This window comes from Oncorhynchus keta, chromosome 10, assembly GCF_023373465.1.
Source record: "Oncorhynchus keta strain PuntledgeMale-10-30-2019 chromosome 10, Oket_V2, whole genome shotgun sequence".
Taxonomy (NCBI): domain Eukaryota; kingdom Metazoa; phylum Chordata; class Actinopteri; order Salmoniformes; family Salmonidae; genus Oncorhynchus; species Oncorhynchus keta.
The window spans coordinates 25,636,462-25,655,851 of NC_068430.1; the positions used below are offsets into that span (position 1 = coordinate 25,636,462).

The 19,390-nt window shown below is 44.0% G+C and overlaps 1 protein-coding gene across 3 annotated transcripts in view; it reads left to right on the forward strand.

Moving 5' to 3' along the window:
• LOC118388428 (prickle-like protein 2) overlaps positions 1 to 19,390 on the forward strand; it is a 112,341-nt gene that overhangs the window by 31,420 nt on the left and 61,531 nt on the right. The gene's annotated exons all lie outside the window — the stretch shown is intronic.

Here is a 19,390-nt window from a genome sequence, read left to right on the forward strand (position 1 = left end):
ACTTCAATGACTGACTTTTTATGGATGGAAAAGCCTAGAAAAGCCAACTGTTACTTTTAACTTTTTAAATACCTGTTTTTCATACCCATTCTTACCTTTAGCATTTACTGGTATATATCATAACTTGGAACATCATTTCCACCGCTTTCCTATCCTTACCTCTGTCGGTCTTCACTCCACGCAACAACCAGCTGTTTGAGAGCAGCGAACTCTCTCTGCCCAATATCATTTCTATAGGCTATATATGTGCAGCGCGTGTGATAAATAATCAACATAATGAACAAACAGCTTCGGGGATCCATCTGTTTTTTATAATCAATTAGATAGCCTATATTAAAAATAGCATTATTACAATATTATTGTTTACTGGCGGCTGGCCCGGAGGTTTTCCAAAACCTCTCCTGTATGTCGAGCCCTGACGCACAGACTGGGACAATCCCATGCCGTTGTTGCCTTTTCATAAAGTTGGTTTGTTTGTGGTCAATTGCACATTACTGTTTGAATAAATCATGATGATTAAAAAGAAGTTAATTCTGAACCAAAAACTAACGTAACCAGGTAAAACATTTATTTTTTGCTAGCAACCAGTAAAACGTGTATCACACTGCCAGTCAAACGGTCACAAATGTGACTGTTTTGATCACAGTATGGAACCCTGGAGCAAGGAGGCGGCAGGGAAGACATTGAGCCTGAGAAGGAATGAGGCAGAGAGGTGAATCTATCCTGAATGCTTGTTTCCATGGTACAGACGTGATTCGAGAATCAGTACAATGACAGCTCTCTAACCTGATCCCATGTGCCCCCTCTCGCTCATCCCTTTTCACCACTCCTGTCTGCTCCTCTCCACTCATACTCATCAGTCAGGCAGAAGACAGATGCTGTATTTAACATGGAAAAGCATAGATTTGTCTTCCAAGATAGCTATACTTTGTGCTACATTGTGGGTTTCAGCAGTATCAATTGTCTGGTGTGTACAGTATAAACTGTCAAGCTGTGGAGAAAAGAGTAGTCTGTGATCTAAACAGCACAAAAGGAGAAGCGAGAAGACGGGAGTGTTTTCCATCACCTGATACTGTATTTTTAGCTTCCACAAATGTGCAGATCCATATAAATATCTAATGAACTATTCATTCCACTCATCCATTTTTCCAATCATCTAATCATTCAAGTCATTTGTAAAACTCCCTTGGGGCAGGACAACGCTTTGTTTTGTCTGTCTGTCTGTCTGTCTACTTTATAAGGCTCAACAGGGTCTGATCGGGCAGACCTAGTCCTAATGTTAGGGTGAAAATGATTAGACAAAGAGGTCCATTAGTTTATCAGCTAGATCACTACAGCCTTCCTCAAGACATTAAGGGTTAAACAAGTGATGTGTGGGTGAGAGAGGGAAAGACAGGGAATTAGAGTGAGTGAGAAGACTGAGTGATCTGGAGAATAGAACATAAAGTAAGGATAAACCTACCTAATATTATTTTCTCTCCCTCTGGATTTTCACTTGTTTGACTCGCCTTTTCTGTCCCCAGAAATGTATCTTGCTCCCTCACATTTTTGTAGTTTCAGGACAGCTTCAGTACTTACTGTGCTACCAGCACATACTGTACTGTAGAAGGACCGAGCCAGAGAGGCAAAATTCCAAATCTAAAATGAATCATTCCCTGAATTTGTGTTTCTGCCCATGTTCAACCTTCACCAGGGTGGTGATAAATCTTATTAAAACGTATAATCTGTTTTCTGCCACTAGGGAATCAGCAGCTCATCTGAGTTAGAAGCCCTGAACCATGAACAGCCAGACCTGGACCCAGATAGGACACCCCAGCACTGAGGGAAAGTGGGAGAGTGATGTGTGTGCTTGCATGCGTGCATTTGTTCGTGCGTGAGCGATCACTATCCCCCAGGTCCATAGAGAGATGCCTCGCGTCAGCTCACTTGGTGGTGTCTCGCCTGCTGTCTGTCATCCCATAGCTGACCTATAAGACAGTAATTACAGATATGGACGCCTATTTGAGAGGGTCCTTATACGAGTGTACCTACAGTGTGCATGCATAATGAGATTTTGCTTCCTGTGTCGAATATTTGTCTTGAAATATTAGACTACATAGTATACATCATTAAACAAAATACATCATATTATTTTGGTGTTAATGGTTATGTAGTCATGTAGAGCAGATTTTTGTTCCTCAGCCAGTCAAATCCCTCATGTCTTTGAGGACCAGTTCTTCAATTGACTACACATATTCCTATTCCATCTCCCATCCAGCCCTCTCCTTTCAAACTGACTTGTACAGGTCAGCACCATCACATCATAATAGCTGATCGGACAACCACTTATTGTTCCAAGTTCTTTAAATACGCCAGAAAGTAAAATAGCAATTTAATAGCCTTTCATTGGAGAAGTGATTGAATTGTAAGGAGAAGGGGCTGGTTGACTGGCTGGTGTAATTGTGAAAGAGGGATAGATGGCTACAGTAGCCAGGTCACATTACAGTGAAGTGACCCCACTCTGTCGCTGCTTCTATTGCTTATTGTTAAGGTCTCCGCTCTGTGTTCTCTTTTACGTTCATGTGTGTTGGGGCCTGCTGTCCCGCTCCTCACTTCACAGACAAAGGTAGCCTTTGAGTGCCTGCTTTCCAGGGCCCACTGATCATCCCATTGTTCCTCTCCTACATGCCTACCCCAAAGATCAGAGGGAAGGTCTATGGTCTTGCTCTAGCTCTCTCCCTTACTCCTTTTCTCTGTCTGTTCGTTCTCTCTCAAAGGATAGGATGTTCGGCTGAATAGATGTTTGGCTTCCTTGGAGAGTCTAATATATGACATCTGTCTGTGTGAAATTGGATTCTGGCCATCCCATGTGGCACATGTAAATGCATCACCGGTATTTCTCTGTTCTGTGCGGAGGGATAGGGGGGTGGGGGGAGCAGTATGATAGGCGTGAGGAGGACCGTGCTTTTCGGAGAGATAAAAATCGCTCATGCGGAACTGGGAGAGGAACTGACACTGGCTTCATGAAGTTTACACGTTGCTGTCAGGGAGCTTATTGCCTTTTCCATCCCTCTGATAGTGTGTAAAACGGCTCTGTCTTCCTCTGGAGTGTAATTTCGCCCTCTGCTTCCTGTCCAGTTCAGATTCTAGCCTCACTAATGGCTCTCCCTCATTGCTTACATCTTAGCAGTTCTCTGTCAGAAGAGATCTGTTTTCTTCTAGGGGTTTTACCGGCCTACTGTGATCTCATTTTCAATTTTAGTTCATTTTCAGCGTCTTATTTTCCCTAATTTGATACCCTCTTCTTTAAACAGTCACTGCATTATGCGCAGGTTGACATTTATTGCCATGAGTCTTGTCCTGGAGGCAGAACTGAGCGATTTCCCCCTTAGTTAGGCCAGCTGCAAAGTCAAAATAGGCTACATTGTAAAAATGTATTTAAGGTTCAGGTTAGGCATTAGGGTTAGCAGTGTGGTTAGGCGTTAATGTTAGCAGTGTGGTTAAGGTTAGGTTTGAAATGAGATTTTATGACTTTGTGCCAGCTAGTGACCACTGCAGAGCTGCCTCAAGAACCAGATTCATGACAAAGAATGCTAACCTGTGCATTATGCATGCACAGAAAGTGAATCATAGTAAGTTAAATATTCATAAGGCTATACACAGTGGCCCCCAAGGAAAGTATTATTTTGTGCTGTCTGATTGGGTTAGTAGATAGGCTCTATAGACTGAGCATGTGAGGAAGGGAGAGATGAAGTGAAAATTAAGAGAAAGATGTGGACTCAAAGATGGAGGATGAAATGTTTAGGGAGAGAAGCATGGAGGATGAAATGTTTAGGGAGAGAAGCATGAAGAAGGAGGAGAGGAAGAGTGGGAGGTAACATCAGGGACTCTTATGGACACTGTCAATAGAATCAATATCTGCTGATTGATAATGTCATCATGTCACACAGTGCTGGTCCCCAGTGACCAGGGGTGAAGGGGGGACTGTTCGATTATATGGGCGCGACCACTTGCATTTGTTCGGGACACTTTTGAGGGAGGCAATGTGTTTTAGATGAGAGGAGGAAGGAAAGGAGGGAGCATGTGTTTTGCATCATTGTAGATTGGGTTTGGAGAGATTGGTTTGGCTGTTCTCAGATGTGCTTGCTGATGAGCAAAAAAGCATTTCATGTGTTTATACCCCCAGGACATCAGAAGAAAATGCATTGTTAGGATTCGCGAGGCAGTGGTCTTTACCACAGCTCATCACACGCTCTCTGGCTGCCAAACTAAGGCATCTCAAATGTGTGGAAGACACAAGCAAAAATCATCTTCTTTCCATATTCTGTATTTTATTGCCGCCCCAGACTCCAGTGAAATAAGCTTTGTCGTTCTCCCAGTGGGCCTTGTTGATTTGTGACCTTTCAGATGCCTCTTCTTACCCTTGTCCTTTCATCATGACTCTCTGTGGAGATGTGTACATTATTAGAGCATTGGTCATAGAAGACTTAACGTCATCATCCCCCTTAACACAGAGAGATAATCCAAACACGCTAACTAGAGTTTGCTTACTTAGTGCATAGCCCATTCACTGCTGTAGGTTAGAGATGTTAGTCAGGGGTAGCTGGATTATGTGTCACTGGATCTGACCTCGGTGTGGTTGAAGACCTTCTGAGAGCCACTGTCTCTAACAACCTCTCTGAATGAATCCCATGATGTATAATAAAGGATGCCGCAGAGATGAGGCAGTAAATGGATCGTGCTCAATGCCCACCCTGTGAATGTGTAGCAGATGGACGGTCTATAATCAGTGGCAGCAGAGGTCTAGAGCTGTAGCTCCGCTGTGATGGGCTGGCTGGCTGACTGGCTGACTGGCTGCATTCTGTGGTTATGCAGTCAGTATCTCCCTCCTTCCGAGGACTGGCTGCCGGGAACTGACTCAGGAGTCCCAGCCCCATGACCCTCTCACCTCCTGTTCACTGTGGCGAGAACACTCCCAACTCGATGGATAGATCAGGGTTCTAACAGGACATAGTCTTGTTTTAGTTTCCTTTGGTGACCACAGATCTGAAAGAGTGCTACCCTTGAGAGAACAGTATTCTGGAGCCTCATCTACATAGTTATGGAGCCATCTATCTCCACCATGTTGAATAGCTTTGACCTATCCTTTCAGGTGAAACGTGTGGCCAGTAGACAGGGGGAATGAGATGAGACACCCAGGCTTTATCATCACTGTCTGTTTATGGCGTAAGGTTAGGATGAGGTCAAGGCTCCCTCAATCTCTATCACTCTCTCCATCTCCTCCACTAACTGAAATGACCAAAATTATAAACTCTAATCAACATAATAACGATCACTGCTACAACGCTCACTGTCCCCAGAATCGACCAGTTCGTTATATTATTTTAAACAGACACTGATTTCTCTATGCGACTCCCCGCCTTGATGCTGAGTGTGATTGACAGATGTGGTTGACAGACTACTGTGTATAGCTCATTAGCTTGTGTGTACTGTGAGCTCTCTTCCTCTGTCGGGAGGGGAGGGGCTCAGCCGGCCAGCGGTTAATAAAGACACACTGACTGACAAGTCTGGGACAGAGGCTGCCTCTTTACTGTCACAGACTATGCGTGTGTGTGCGCGCCTCCAACTATCCCTGGAGAGAGGACATGTCTGGAGAGGAGGAGTAGATGGACGGAGGAGACTATGAAGGGTGGAGGGAGGGATGAAAGGATGGACTTGAGCCTTTTGTAGCAGTGGCTTGATCCCCAGCTCTGATCCCAGTCCCCAGAGTCTGTGTTCTGGAACGTCTAAACCGCAGCCTGGCATTTTCATTGGCTTTCTGGAGAGGCAAAAAAGCTGGGCATTGTGAAACTAAGTGGCAGGAACACCGCTGGACTTTAACCCCTTGAGCCCTGCACTACAGGGGCGAACTTATCGCCTTTACATACAGTAGTTTATCTATATACAGTATGACTCTTTGCCTCAGGGGTTCTAGTGTGGACTTTCCCCAGGTTGACTTCTGTCATTTAAACTTTTCTCATCTCCCTTTGTTCTGAGAATACACAGATCAGAAACAGCTGTCAGAGACATCTGTCTTCTCTCTGACCTCGGCTAACTTTGTTCTGCAGTCATACTGTAGATCTCATTCCCCCCCATCTCGCTCTATATCTCTCTCTCTGTATTTCTCTACATCTCTCTATCTCTCCCTGTGTCTCTCTCTCAATGGATTGCATGAAACTCGTTCCAAAGTTTCAGTGTTGGTTTAACCTTGCTCTCTTCTCATCTGTCATTTTGGGTGATTTTCAGCCCCCTCCCACATCGCCTTCCACCCCCAGTATTACCCAGACGCAATGGATACCAGAGGGCCTGCCAAAGGGCTCACTGCCAGGGCAGTGCAGAGAGGGGGGGATTGGTCTCTCTCTCCTTTCTTCACCTCCCCCTCTCTCTCTCTCCATCTTGGCTGACGGTCAGCCTGTGGTCTAAAGGCGTACTAGGTTTGGTTTGCTCCTAGCAGAATGGCTAGGCGAAGTGTACGTCTGTGCCTCGCCTACTCCCTTAAAATACCTTCCCTTGAAAAACGAGGAAAAAGCAGCAATAGTACTTTTTGTCTCTCTCAGAACTAACCTAAGATAATTCATTTTGTTGTTTTTGCCAAGGAGGTCTTAGTCGCACAATTTTACATCTAACTAAGATGTTTGGTGCATTATTTCTCAAGTGAAAATGTTTACATGAAAACGAGTCATCTCTTGTTGAATGACAACAAACACTTAATTGAAGAATCCCTACTGTTGATCAATCACTGACGAAGGGGCGTAGACTTCAGTTACCAAACTTGGGCTTGCCTCAGCAAAGAAAATGTGCGCACAAACAGCCCAAAAAAACCTTGCCGGAGACCTAAAGGAACGAAAACGTCACAATGTTTTCATAATATATGCTCTAAATGTTTCAGATGGGAAGCATGAGGACGCCTGAAGCGGGCCTCTCCTCTGGGGTCTGAAAGGGTAACCTAGGCATGGTAATGTGCCAGTGAGCTGACAGTCCGAGCCCGTAATTGGCCCAGTGTGGATAGCCTGGATCAGAGCTTCCATCCTTAGCACACTCCTTGCTGTGGTTAGGCTCTGTATCAGGGTAGTCTCAGACAGGATTCTGCTCTATATGAGCTCCTAATGCTCTACTACAGTCTAAACTCATGCTTATACTGTAGGCTGAAGCAATGGGGTTCTTTTGATACATGTACCATGTCACTCTGTCTGCCAGCTGTCTCTCTAATGGCTTCAGAATCGGAGAAGAAAGCAGATTCCCAGCAAGAGACGGAAGCAGAGTTCTTAATCGTGAGGATTCTCTGTTATGTGTATGGGATGTCAAAGCCCATTGTCTGCGTGACACATTTACTTTGTGAGAGATGGCTTTAATAGCTACAGCCGTGTTATTGTGTTATATTGGTCTTTGCTCTCTCCTTTCACCGGTATGGGTGAGAAGAGAATATTGATTCAGATATGTGGGCACTAACTATCTTGTACCAACCAGCTCATTACTTCCGTCACCATTGATTACCTTTGCCAAGTTGCCAACCCACAATTCTTTGGTGCACTATGGGTATATCAAAGACTCTTGATGAGTAGTCTGTGACATTTTTTTAATCATTTGTATTACATTGTACCATGCTGTTTATTTTTGCATGTTATAATAGTCATGTCTTTTTTTCAAGTCCCCTTATAAGGCGATGAGTATCTCAGAACAGCTTGTAATAAACACACACTCTCCTTTCACTCGGGCAGTTAGCTGCCTCTACCACTCTACAGAATGTGTGTGCTGTTGGCCCATGTTCCCCTCTCTCAGTGAGACTGTGCAATTGATTGATCACTTAATTTAGTCCTGAGGGGCAGACAACGAGTTAACCTCTGTGGGCAGGGGGATGGGTGATGGAGGGATGGGGTGGAGGAGGGGAGAGTCACGTCTTTAGCATTTCCTCTGCATGACCACATACACTAACCTTGTTGCGATTAAAAGCAAAAAACTGTTTTCAGTGAGAAGTAGGCATTGGTCTGAAATTCACATGAGCAACACAATGCGTACTTCACCCATGCTCTAGCAAGGTTTTCCAGCCTACAGTCTATGGTACTTCCAACCATGTGTAGGCATGTTGCTTAGGATTCAAACCTTTTCAAACAGCCTAATTCATACTCTTAGAGGAGGTTCTCCCACAATAATGTGATTTATACCAGATACAAGGTAATGTATAGCATTCTTCCCACCCCACACTAAGACATTACCCCATTCCCACTACCATTTTAAGCTTTCTTTTTTTTTTTTAATGAAAGCAAGCTTTAGTTTTATACTTACAACACCATCAGGCTTGATTGAATGAGCAGTTTTGTCATGTAGTAATGTGGTGCCTGCCTGTATTTCCTTCAATATTTATTTTAAAAATACATGTAATTGAAAGTACATTATCCATAACACATTTTTGAGTCAGTAGGTACCCAACATAACAGGAGGTGGTGTGTTTGACACAGTCACTCATAAAGATATAGAGGTCTATAGAGCCTGTATGCATTCCTCATTTCTGTAACCGTTAGCTTACCAGAGTAATACTTTTCAAGCATGGTCCTGTTTTATCATATCCTGTGCTGAACAATGGACAGTTCATTACCTCTGTCATATGACTATGTAGCAGCTTAAAGTTATGTGTGTATTTGTTAGTGTTGTGTTGGACACCACCTAAAGTGAGACCGATCCAAGGCCGGAGAAAATCTATTCCGAGTCAAGACCAAGACCAGAAGGGGTCGAGACAAGAGTCCAGACCGGGAAGGGGACGAGGGATCCGAGACCAAAAAATGCGAGTCCAATTCATGGTGGCAATATTGTCAAATTGCCACCATAACAGAGTTCAAAATGTCCAATATTTCTGTGTTCATATTTCAGAACAACATATGGATTCTTTAGACATTCAGAATGGTGTACATAAAATGTATGCTGAGGGAAAATAGAGACAGTCTACAAATGTATTACTAACCCAAACACAGTGGGAAACAATGAGGGCCTTTATGCCTTCAGAGAAGGGGTAAGGATTTATCAAATATTATTATTATTTTCAATGATGTTCTGATTTAATCTCTTCGGTTTTAGTTGGAAAGTTAAGACTAAAGAGAAAAAAGATCCAATGTGGATTTTTCTTTGGTGGTCTCTCAGGGGAGATAAATATAGCTAGCCAAGTCAGCCATTGGCAAGGCACCAGAAGCTAGATAGAAGGCATCTGCCATTCAAATGTATTAAGGGAAAAATGTTGAGTGACAGTGTAATCAACCAATCACATTTTGACTTGAAATGGGTGTGACTGTTTTCACAAAAACGTAAAAACACTGCGCAATTGTGAGCAGTAGTTGTCCCACGGTCTAGCTTGCTAGTTTTTGTTGTAGGCTAGTTTGCAGCGGCTCCAGCAGGTGTATCGAAGAGGATGTTGCTAATTTGTTAGCCTCTCCCTTTTCAAGAATCACTTTCAACAGCAAGAGTGGTGGTGGAATAGTTTTTTTTTTATCTTTGAAAATAACTTGTGTGTTTCACACCCTGAGCGGTTTCACCTGTCTTTGTGATTGTCTCCACCCCCCTCCAGTGGTTGCCCATCTTTCCAATTATCCCCTGTGTATTTATACCGGTGTTCCTGTTTGTCTGCCAGTTCGTCTTGTTTGTCGAGTTATCAGCGGTTTTTGTATCAGCACCTGCTTTTCCCCAGTCTCTCTTTTCTCGTTCTCCTGGTTTTGACCCTTACCTGTCCTGACCCTGAGCCCCCCCGCGCCTGACCACTCTGCCTACCCCTGACCCTGCCTGGCGTCCTGTACCTTTACCCTGTTGCTGTAATAAACATTGTTACTTTACGTTATTATTTCTGTACTTGCATAATTAATAAAGATTATATTTATATACAACAACAAAAAATCTGGTGTTTGTCAGTGTTATTATATTTCAGTATTATGTGATGTGTATAAAGTGCAATATTGGGATGCAAACTAAAAATTGAATAAATGTCAACTGTATATCTGACATGGTACAGGTGTCTACTTTTTTTAAAGGCCATAACGAGGTGTATACTGTACTTTTGTTTCTAAGTATATTTGTTTAAGACTACCAAGAATACCTCTGTGATCCTGATTTAGCCCACTGCAGTAAAATGTTCATGTTTCAAGAATGGAGTGTATATATTTGGCCTGGCAAAGCGGTTTTATGCACTGACTGAGTGGAAGCTAATAATTCAGAGTTTGTTTTACTCCGCTGGTCTCTGGAAGAAATGATGAGTCCTCCCTTTCCGAGACCGACTCAAGACACCGAGACACTCAATGTGGTCTCAAGACCAGACCCAAGACTGCTCTCAAGTGCTACAACACTGGTATTTATCAATCTTTTTGCAATAAAGATGATGACGCTACAATACACATTTACAATCGGCCTATGTCTAAAAATACAAACAGCCTAATTATATCTATCTATATATATATACTACCGTTCAAAAGTTTGGGGTCCTTGTTTTTGTGCTGACATAATTGCTAAAGAGTTTTCTAATGATCAATTAGCCTTTTTAAAATGTTAACTTGGATTAGCTAACACAATGTGCCATTGGAACACAGGAGTGATGGTTGCTGATAATGGGCCTCTGTACGCCTACAGTATGTAGATATTCCATTAAAAAATCAGCCGTTTCCAGCTACAATAGTCATTTACAACATTAACAATGTCTACACTATATTTCTGATCAATTTTATGTTATTTTAATGGACATAAAATGTGCTTTTCTTTCTAAAAGAACATTTCTAAGTGACCCCAAACTTTTGAACGTTTTTACCCATCTGTCTATTGCCTCCTTTGAATTCCATGCTGTCACAGTTACCAGCCCTTTCAAGCTTAACATCCTTATCATTTATCGCCCTCCAGGTTCCCTTGGAGAGTTCATCAATGAGCTTGATGCCTTGATAAGCTCCTTTCCTGAGGACGGCTCACCTCTCACAGTTCTGGGCGACTTTAACCTCCCCACGTCTACCTTTGACTCATTCCTCTCTGCCTCCTTCTTTCCACTCCTCTCCTCTTTTGACCTCACCCTCTCACCTTCCCCCTACTCACAAGGCAGGCAATACGCTTGACCTCATCTTTACTAGATGCTGTTCTTCCACTAACCTCATTGCAACTCCCCTCCAAGTCTCCGACCACTACCTTGTATCCTTTTCCCTCTCGCTCTCATCCAACACTTCCCACACTGCCCCTACTCGGATGGTATCGCGCCGTCCCAACCTTCGCTCTCTCCCCCGCTACTCTCTCCTCTTCCATCCTATCTTCTCTTCCCTCTGCTCAAACTTTCTCCAACCTATCTCCTGATTCTGCCTCCTCAACCCTCCTCTCCTCCCTTACTGCATCCTTTGACTCCCTATGTCCCCTATCCTCCAGGCCGGCTCGGTCCTCCCCTCCCGCTCCGTGGCTCGACGACTCATTGCGAGCTCACAGAACAGGGCTCCGGGCAGCCGAGCGGAAATGGAGGAAAACTCGCCTCCCTGCGGACCTGGCATCCTTTCACTCCCTCCTCTCTACATTTTCCTCCTCTGTCTCTGCTGCTAAAGCCACTTTCTACCATTCTAAGTTCCAAGCATCTGCCTCTAACCCTAGGAAGCTCTTTGCCACCTTCTCCTCCCTCCTGAATCCTCCCCCCTCCCTCCTCCTCTCTGCAGATGACTTCGTCAACCATTTTGAAAAGAAGGTCGATGACATCCGATCCTCGTTTGCTAAGTCAAACGACACCGCTGGTTCTGCTCACACTGCCCTACCCTATGCTCTGACCTCTTTCTCCCCTCTCTCTCCAGATGAAATCTCGCGTCTTGTGACGGCCGGCCGCCCAACAACCTGCCCGCTTGACCCTATCCCCTCCTCTCTTCTCCAGACCATTTCCGGAGACCTTCTCCCTTACCTCACCTCGCTCATCAACTCATCCCTGACCGCTGGCTACGTCCCTCCCGTCTTCAAGAGAGCGAGAGTTGCACCCCTTCTGAAAAAACCTACACTCGATCCCTCCGATGTCAACAACTACAGACCAGTATCCCTTCTCTCTTTTCTCTCCAAAACTCTTGAGCGTGCCGTCCTTGGCCAGCTCTACCGCTATCTCTCTCAGAATGACCTTCTTGATCCAAATCAGTCAGGTTTCAAGACTAGTCATTCAACTGAGACTGCTCTTCTCTGTATCACGGAGGCGCTCCGCACTGCTAAAGCTAACTCTCTCTCCTCTGCTCTCATCCTTCTAGACCTATCGGCTGCCTTCGATACTGTGAACCATCAGATCCTCCTCTCCACCCTCTCCGAGTTGGGCATCTCCGGCGCGGCCCACGCTTGGATTGCGTCCTACCTGACAGGTCGCTCCTACCAGGTGGCGTGGCGAGAATCTGTCTCCTCACCACGCGCTCTCACCACTGGTGTCCCCCAGGGCTCTGTTCTAGGCCCTCTCTTATTCTCGCTATACACCAAGTCACTTGGCTCTGTCATAACCTCACATGGTCTCTCCTATCATTGCTATGCAGACGACACACAATTAATCTTCTCCTTTCCCCCTTCTGATGACCAGGTGGCGAATCGCATCTCTGCATGTCTGGCAGACATATCAGTGTGGATGACGGATCACCACCTCAAGCTGAACCTCAGCAAGACGGAGCTCCTCTTCCTCCCGGGGAAGGACTGCCCGTTCCATGATCTCGCCATCACGGTTGACAACTCCATTGTGTCCTCCTCCCAGAGCGCTAAGAACCTTGGCGTGATCCTGGACAACACCCTGACGTTCTCAACTAACATCAAGGCGGTGTCCCGTTCCTGTAGGTTCATGCTCTACAACATCCGCAGAGTACGACCCTGCCTCACACAGGAAGCGGCGCAGGTCCTAATCCAGGCACTTGTCATCTCCCGTCTTGATTACTGCAACTCGCTGTTGGCTGGGCTCCCTGCCTGTGCCATTAAACCCCTACAACTCATCCAGAACGCCGCAGCCCGTCTGGTGTTCAACCTTCCCAAGTTCTCTCACGTCACCCCGCTCCTCCGCTCTCTCCACTGGCTTCCAGTTGAAGCTCGCATCCGCTACAAGACCATGGTGCTCGCCTACGGAGCTGTGAGGGGAACGGCACCTCAGTACCTCCAGGCTCTGATCAGGCCCTACACCCAAACAAGGGCACTGCGTTCATCCACCTCTGGCCTGCTCGCCTCCCTACCACTGAGGAAGTACAGTTCCCGCTCAGCCCAGTCAAAACTGTTCGCTGCTCTGGCCCCCAATGGTGGAACAAACTCCCTCACGACGCCAGGACAGCGGAGTCAATCACCACCTTCCGGAGACACCTGAAACCCCACCTCTTCAAGGAATACCTAGGATAGGGTAAGTAAGGGTAGGTAATCCTTCTCCCCCCCCAACAAGATTTAGATGCAAGTGGCTGTTCCACTGGTTGTCATAAGGTGTATGCACCAATTTGTAAGTCGCTCTGGATAAGAGCGTCTGCTAAATGACTTAAATGTAAATGTAAATGTGTGTGTATGTTATTTTAATCGCAGGACACCATTGTCCGTTATCCCGCTGAAGAGTGAATCCTAAGCAACCTGCCTACACATTGTTGGAAGTACAATAGACCAGCATAGCTACTGTAGTAAGTCAAAGCTGTGTGTTGGTAGAGCATGGGTGAAGTATGCATTGTGGTGCTCATCTGAATTTTGTTTCTTTTTCAGACCAATGTAGTTTTTAGTTTTTAATTTCCATGGATTTTACATCTGAAGGTGATTATAAAACATTATAATACAGCTAAACAAAGCAATACAAGTAAAGTAAAAGTACACAATGACAAATGGCAACAGAAATAATGTAGTTATTAGTATTCATTTAATATTGACAGCTGTTTTTCCAGAGGGAAGTGAAAAAAACTGAAACCCATTTACGCCAATATGGAGTAAACTAGACATTTGTTCCCTGATCTCTTAACAAGACAATTGAGATGGCTCCTGTAAAATACACAAAATAATAATCTACCCATTACCTATTTACATGGAAATGTACTTTAAAGTTTACTGAAGTAAGGCCTAGTACTACATTACCTGTAAACTATCGTGAATTAGTATAAAATATACCATTTACAATCAAACGTACATTCATCAGATATAGTAAACTTTATACATAGAATTCAAGCATGGCCACAATTGCTCTTGAAGAGTTACAGGGTTATGCAGGCTTTCTTGTTCATGCCCAGTTTTAACAAACCTGATTCTCGATGAACAGCTGAGGTCTTGATGAACAGTTCGTAGAATCAGGTGTGGTAGCACTGGGCTTGAACAAAAAAGCCTGTATAACCCTGTGGCTAGTCAATAGCAATTTTGGTAACTCCTAAAACAAACAAATGACAAACGGCTGAGAAGCATCTGTAAAATACAAAGTCATTAGACAAGTACAAAACACTTAAGAATACGTACGTACAAATCTGACAATGGATAGGTGCTCTAAATCCTTTAGCTACAACCGTTCTTATTAATGCTGTACACCGCTGTCCAACTCCAGTAAAATAGCACACATTCCCACATTTATAAATGGCAGTATAAATATAAGAAACAGATGTGAGTACTCACAGGTTGGGAATAGAACATACATAAGTACTACTGATAGTGGGCATGTGAATAAGCGTAAGTCATTTGTCAGCTCCACATAGGCCAGCTTGACAAATTTCATGCTTCTCAAATGACAGAAGGTGGTGCCTGAAAAGGAGAAACATTTACAATCTGTAAAACTTATCAAGTGCATTTGTACCATAGGGATGGCGTGCATCTGACAGTGAGGACAACGACCACTTCCTTGAGAGTTTGAGAACTGGTCTCTCCACTGTTCTCTCCTCCATGGTAGCAAGACACCACAATAGTACTAGTACACATCACACTCTGACCCTTGCCACTCAATGATGCCCAACGAGCCCAAAGGCTCTTTTAAGAGACACCAAGTAAATAACAATAAGCACACGCTGTTGGTGTGTGTGTCGGGAAACGGAGGTGGGGAGCGGGTCTGCGGTAGGCAAACCCAGGACCTTCAAATCCCAGGGCTGTGAAGCTATCCATTATAGATAGTCAACTTGACACTATTTAAATGGACAGTCTGACAGTCTGGTGATAACAAAAACATTGTCAAACATTCAATCAGTACTGAGTACATTTTTTTTCTTGCTTGGTTAAAAACCAAATAGTCAAACAGTTGATGTGTTGAAAATGGTCTCATTTTTATTACATAGCTAACCAAGTTATCAGTCATAACATTTTCTTTTGACTGTGAACAGATTGCGAAAGGATCCCCAGATCATCATGTTGTTTTACCTGGATGCTTTTTGGGAAGACATTGTAACGTAACTTGACACTGTGTTGATCAGTCAGTGTACATTTGGATTATAATGACAAGAATAAATTGTGTTGAGAAAGGAGGGAGCGTACTGAATTAATGCACATGGTAAGGGATCGAATTTCCTCTGGATGTTCTAACAGCGACATTTGTTCTGCTGTGTGCATGTATTGTAAATTTGAAGTGTGACAGTTTCCCCAGAGTTTGGTGTATATAACTTCAGCCAAGGACATTCATGAGCTTATTTGTTTGTCCCCTGACTACACGCAAGTGTCCAGGTCAGCAGTTTTCTGAAAGCCATATGAAAAACTTTCCATAGCTAAATATACCTAGCTAGCTACCTTCTGCTTCACATCCAACTGGTGTTAGCTTGGCCATAGTACAACACTGGGGCTAAGCTTCCTGCCATCCGGGACCACCATACCAGGCGGTGTCAAAGGAAGGCCCTAAAAATAGACCCTAGTCAGACTATTCTCTCTGCTACCGCACGGCAAGCGGTACCGGAATGCCAAGTCTAGGTCCAAGATGCTACTAAACAGCTTCTACTCCCAAGCCATAAGACTCCTGAACATCTAGTCAAATGGCTACCCAGACTATTTGCAGTGCGCCCCCCTTTACACCACTGCTACTCTCTGTTGTCATCTATGCATAGTCACTTCAATAACGCTACCTAAATGTACACACTACCTCAACTAACCGGTGCCCCCGCACATTGATTCTGTATCGGTACCCCCCTGTATATAGTCTCGCTATTGTAATTTTACTGCTGCTCTTTAATTACTTGTTACTTTTATCTCTTATTCTTATCCATATTTTTTAAAACTGCGTTGTTGGTTAGGGGCTCGTAAGTAAGCATTTCATTGTAAGGTCTACACCTGTTGTATTCGGCGCATGTGACCAATAAAATTTGATTTGAGCTATCTAGCTCCAGCTGCTAGCCTTCTACTGCTAGCTGCTACTGTTGCGCAGCAACTGAGTTGTACCCAGTTTTAGAATTATGAGATTTGGCTGAAAATATGTAAGTGTGGTCAGAAATGCTGCAAGAAGATAGCGCACATCGTTAGTTTTATATTGGGCAGAAATGTGCACGCGAAAGCGGTGAATTTAATAAAAACTGTTGCACCTACAAACTTATTCAGTCCAATGGATCTAAGTCTAATGGTCACCGTATGAGTGCTGTAGCCTCGTTTTAATCCAACGTCTAGAATTTGAGCTCGGTTAGGGAAATCAAAAGAATCTGACGACCGTAGTGCTAACGACCCAGTCAAAAATCTGGTATTGTGGTTCTCGGTAAAGGCCGGACGGATCATCACAAGAGGTGGGGAGAGTGTTGTGTACCTCAAATCAAGTTGACTTGCGAATTCCACATTGATGTTATATTGGCTTAGCTATGATGGCAGGGAGATTTGACTTTAACATTGAGCTTCAACCAATGCATACAATCGTGTGGCTCGACTATAATACGAACACAAGTTAAGACATAAACACAGCTGCCAGTATTTTCCAAAATTGAGTCTTTACTAGTGATCCAAAGCTTGTTTTGGACATTAGATATTTCTCAGTGTCATGCATAAATTATGATGCACTTTAGCATGCAGCTGTCCATAGTAGCAAAAAATGGCAACATCTGAGACATTCATTGAGGTTGAGTGTGGCTTGTTGCCTAGTACTGGGCTAATATACAGTACATTAATGTTAAGTGGCATACACACACGCTGCTGGGGAATGTTCATAGCTGTGTGTGTGTGTGGGCGGGCGTGTGCACGAGCATGAGGGTGATGATGGTTGTAAAGAGAACACTGGCACTAGTTGTCAGGTATGAGTGCGTGCTGCTCTCCTGGTGTGATTCTTGTCCTCCACCACAGAAATCCATATGGATTTATGGGAATGAATCACAGTAGTTGTACAGTGTAGAGCGCTGCTGTAGAACCAATCATATTCTACCCACAGCACACTACTGACAGGTCCAGAAACCTCACTCTGGCTCTCTAGTGATAAATGGCTCTGATTTAACCGGTACTCACATGCTCTACAGGTCCTGTTCCTATATTTATTGGTCATGTGATTGGCATGGGAAGAGGGGGCAGTTTGGGGAGAGAAGATGTTTGGCATGGAGAGGCGTATGGTAAGATGAGGTTACACTCCATTTAAGATGTGTGCACAGTTGAAGTCGGAAGTTGACATACACCTTAGCCAAATACATTCAAACTCCATTTTTCACAATTCCTGACATTTAATCCTCGTACAAATTCCCTGTCTTAGGTCAGTTAGGATCACCACTTTATTTTAAGAATGTGAAATGCCAGAATAATAGTAGAGCGAATGATTTATTTCAGCCTTTATTTCTTTCATCACATTCCCAGTGGGTCAGGAGTTTACATACACTCAATTAGAATTTGGTAGCATCACCTCTCCCCATGCCAATCACACGGGGATTGTTTAACTTGGGTCAAACATTTCGGGTAGCCTTCCACAAGCTTCCCACAATAAGTTGGGTGAATGTTGGCCCATTCCTCCTGACAGAGCTGGTGCAACGGAATCAGGTTTGTATGCCTTCTTGCTCACACACGCTTTTTCAGTTCTGCCCACAAATGTTCTTTCGGATTGAGGTCAGGGCTTTGTGATGGCCACTCCAATAGTTTAACTTTGTTGTCCTTAAGCCATTTTGCCACAACTTTGGAAGTAAGATTGGGGTCATTGTCCATTTGGAAGACCCATTTGCGACCAAGCTTTCACTTCCTGACTGATGTCTTGAGATGTTGCTTCAATATATCCACATAATTTTCCTTCCTCATGCTGCAATCTATTTTGTGAAGTGCACCAGTCCCTCCTGCAGCATAGCACCCCCTCAACATGATGCTGCCACCCCCGTGCTTCACAGTTGGGATGGTGTTCTTCGGCTTGCAAGCCTCCCCCTTTTTCCTCCAAACATAACGATGGTCATTATGGGCAAACAGTTCTGTTTTTGTTTCCTCAGACCAGAGGACATTTCTCCAAAAAGTACTATCTGGCTTTTTTTATGGCAGTTTTGGAGCAGTGCTTCCTCCTTGCTGAGCGGCCTTTCAGGTTATGTCGATATAGGCCTTGTTTTACTATGGATATAGATACTTTTGTACCTGTTTCCTCTAGCATCTTCACAATGTCCTTTGCTGCTGTTCTGGGATTGGGATGGTGCAAAAAGTGCAAGAAGTACGTTCATCTCTAGGAGACAGAACGCGTCTCCTTCCTGAGCGGTATGGCGGCCATGGTGTTTATACTTGCGTACTATTGTTTGTACAGATGAATGTGGTACCTTCAGGCGTTTGGAAATTGCTCCAAAGGATGAACCAGACTTGTGGATGTCTACAATTGTTTTGTGAGGTCTTGGCTGATTTCTTTAGATTTTCCCATGATGTCAAGCAGAGGCACTGAGTTTGAAGGTAGGCCTTGAAATACATCCACAGGTACACCTCCAATTGGCTCAAATTATGTCAATTAGCTTATCAGAAGCTTCTAAAGCCATGGCATAATTTTCTGGAATTTTCCAAGCTGTTTAAAGGCACAGTCAACTTAGTGTATCTAAACTTCTGACCCACTGGAATTGTGATACCGTGAATTATAAGTGAAATAATCTGTCTGTAAACAATTGTTGGAAAAATGACTTGTGTCATGCAGAATGTAGATGTCCTAACCGACTTGGAAAAACTATAGTTTGTTAACAAGACATTTGTGGAGTGGTTGAAAAACTAGTTATGACTCCAACCTAAGTGTATGTAAACGTCCGACTTCAACTGTAGCTCTCTTGTAGTTAAACCAATAGAGCGTTACTAGCTGCACATCACATAAGATCTGGCTCTACAGAAAGTATTATAGCAGATGTTTCCATCCAGTTCAGCACTGTGCAGACAGGTATGTGGAAGTAGAGGTGGATTATAGTGAAAAGATGCTGGCAGTAGCTGTACCCAGTTTCTCCACTCTGCTCCGCTCCAGTCTTTTCAGTAGGTAGAGGAGAGTAAAATACCACAATGAAACCTGAAGTTACTGTCCTTTTTATATGGCACAACATGTTGATTAGTC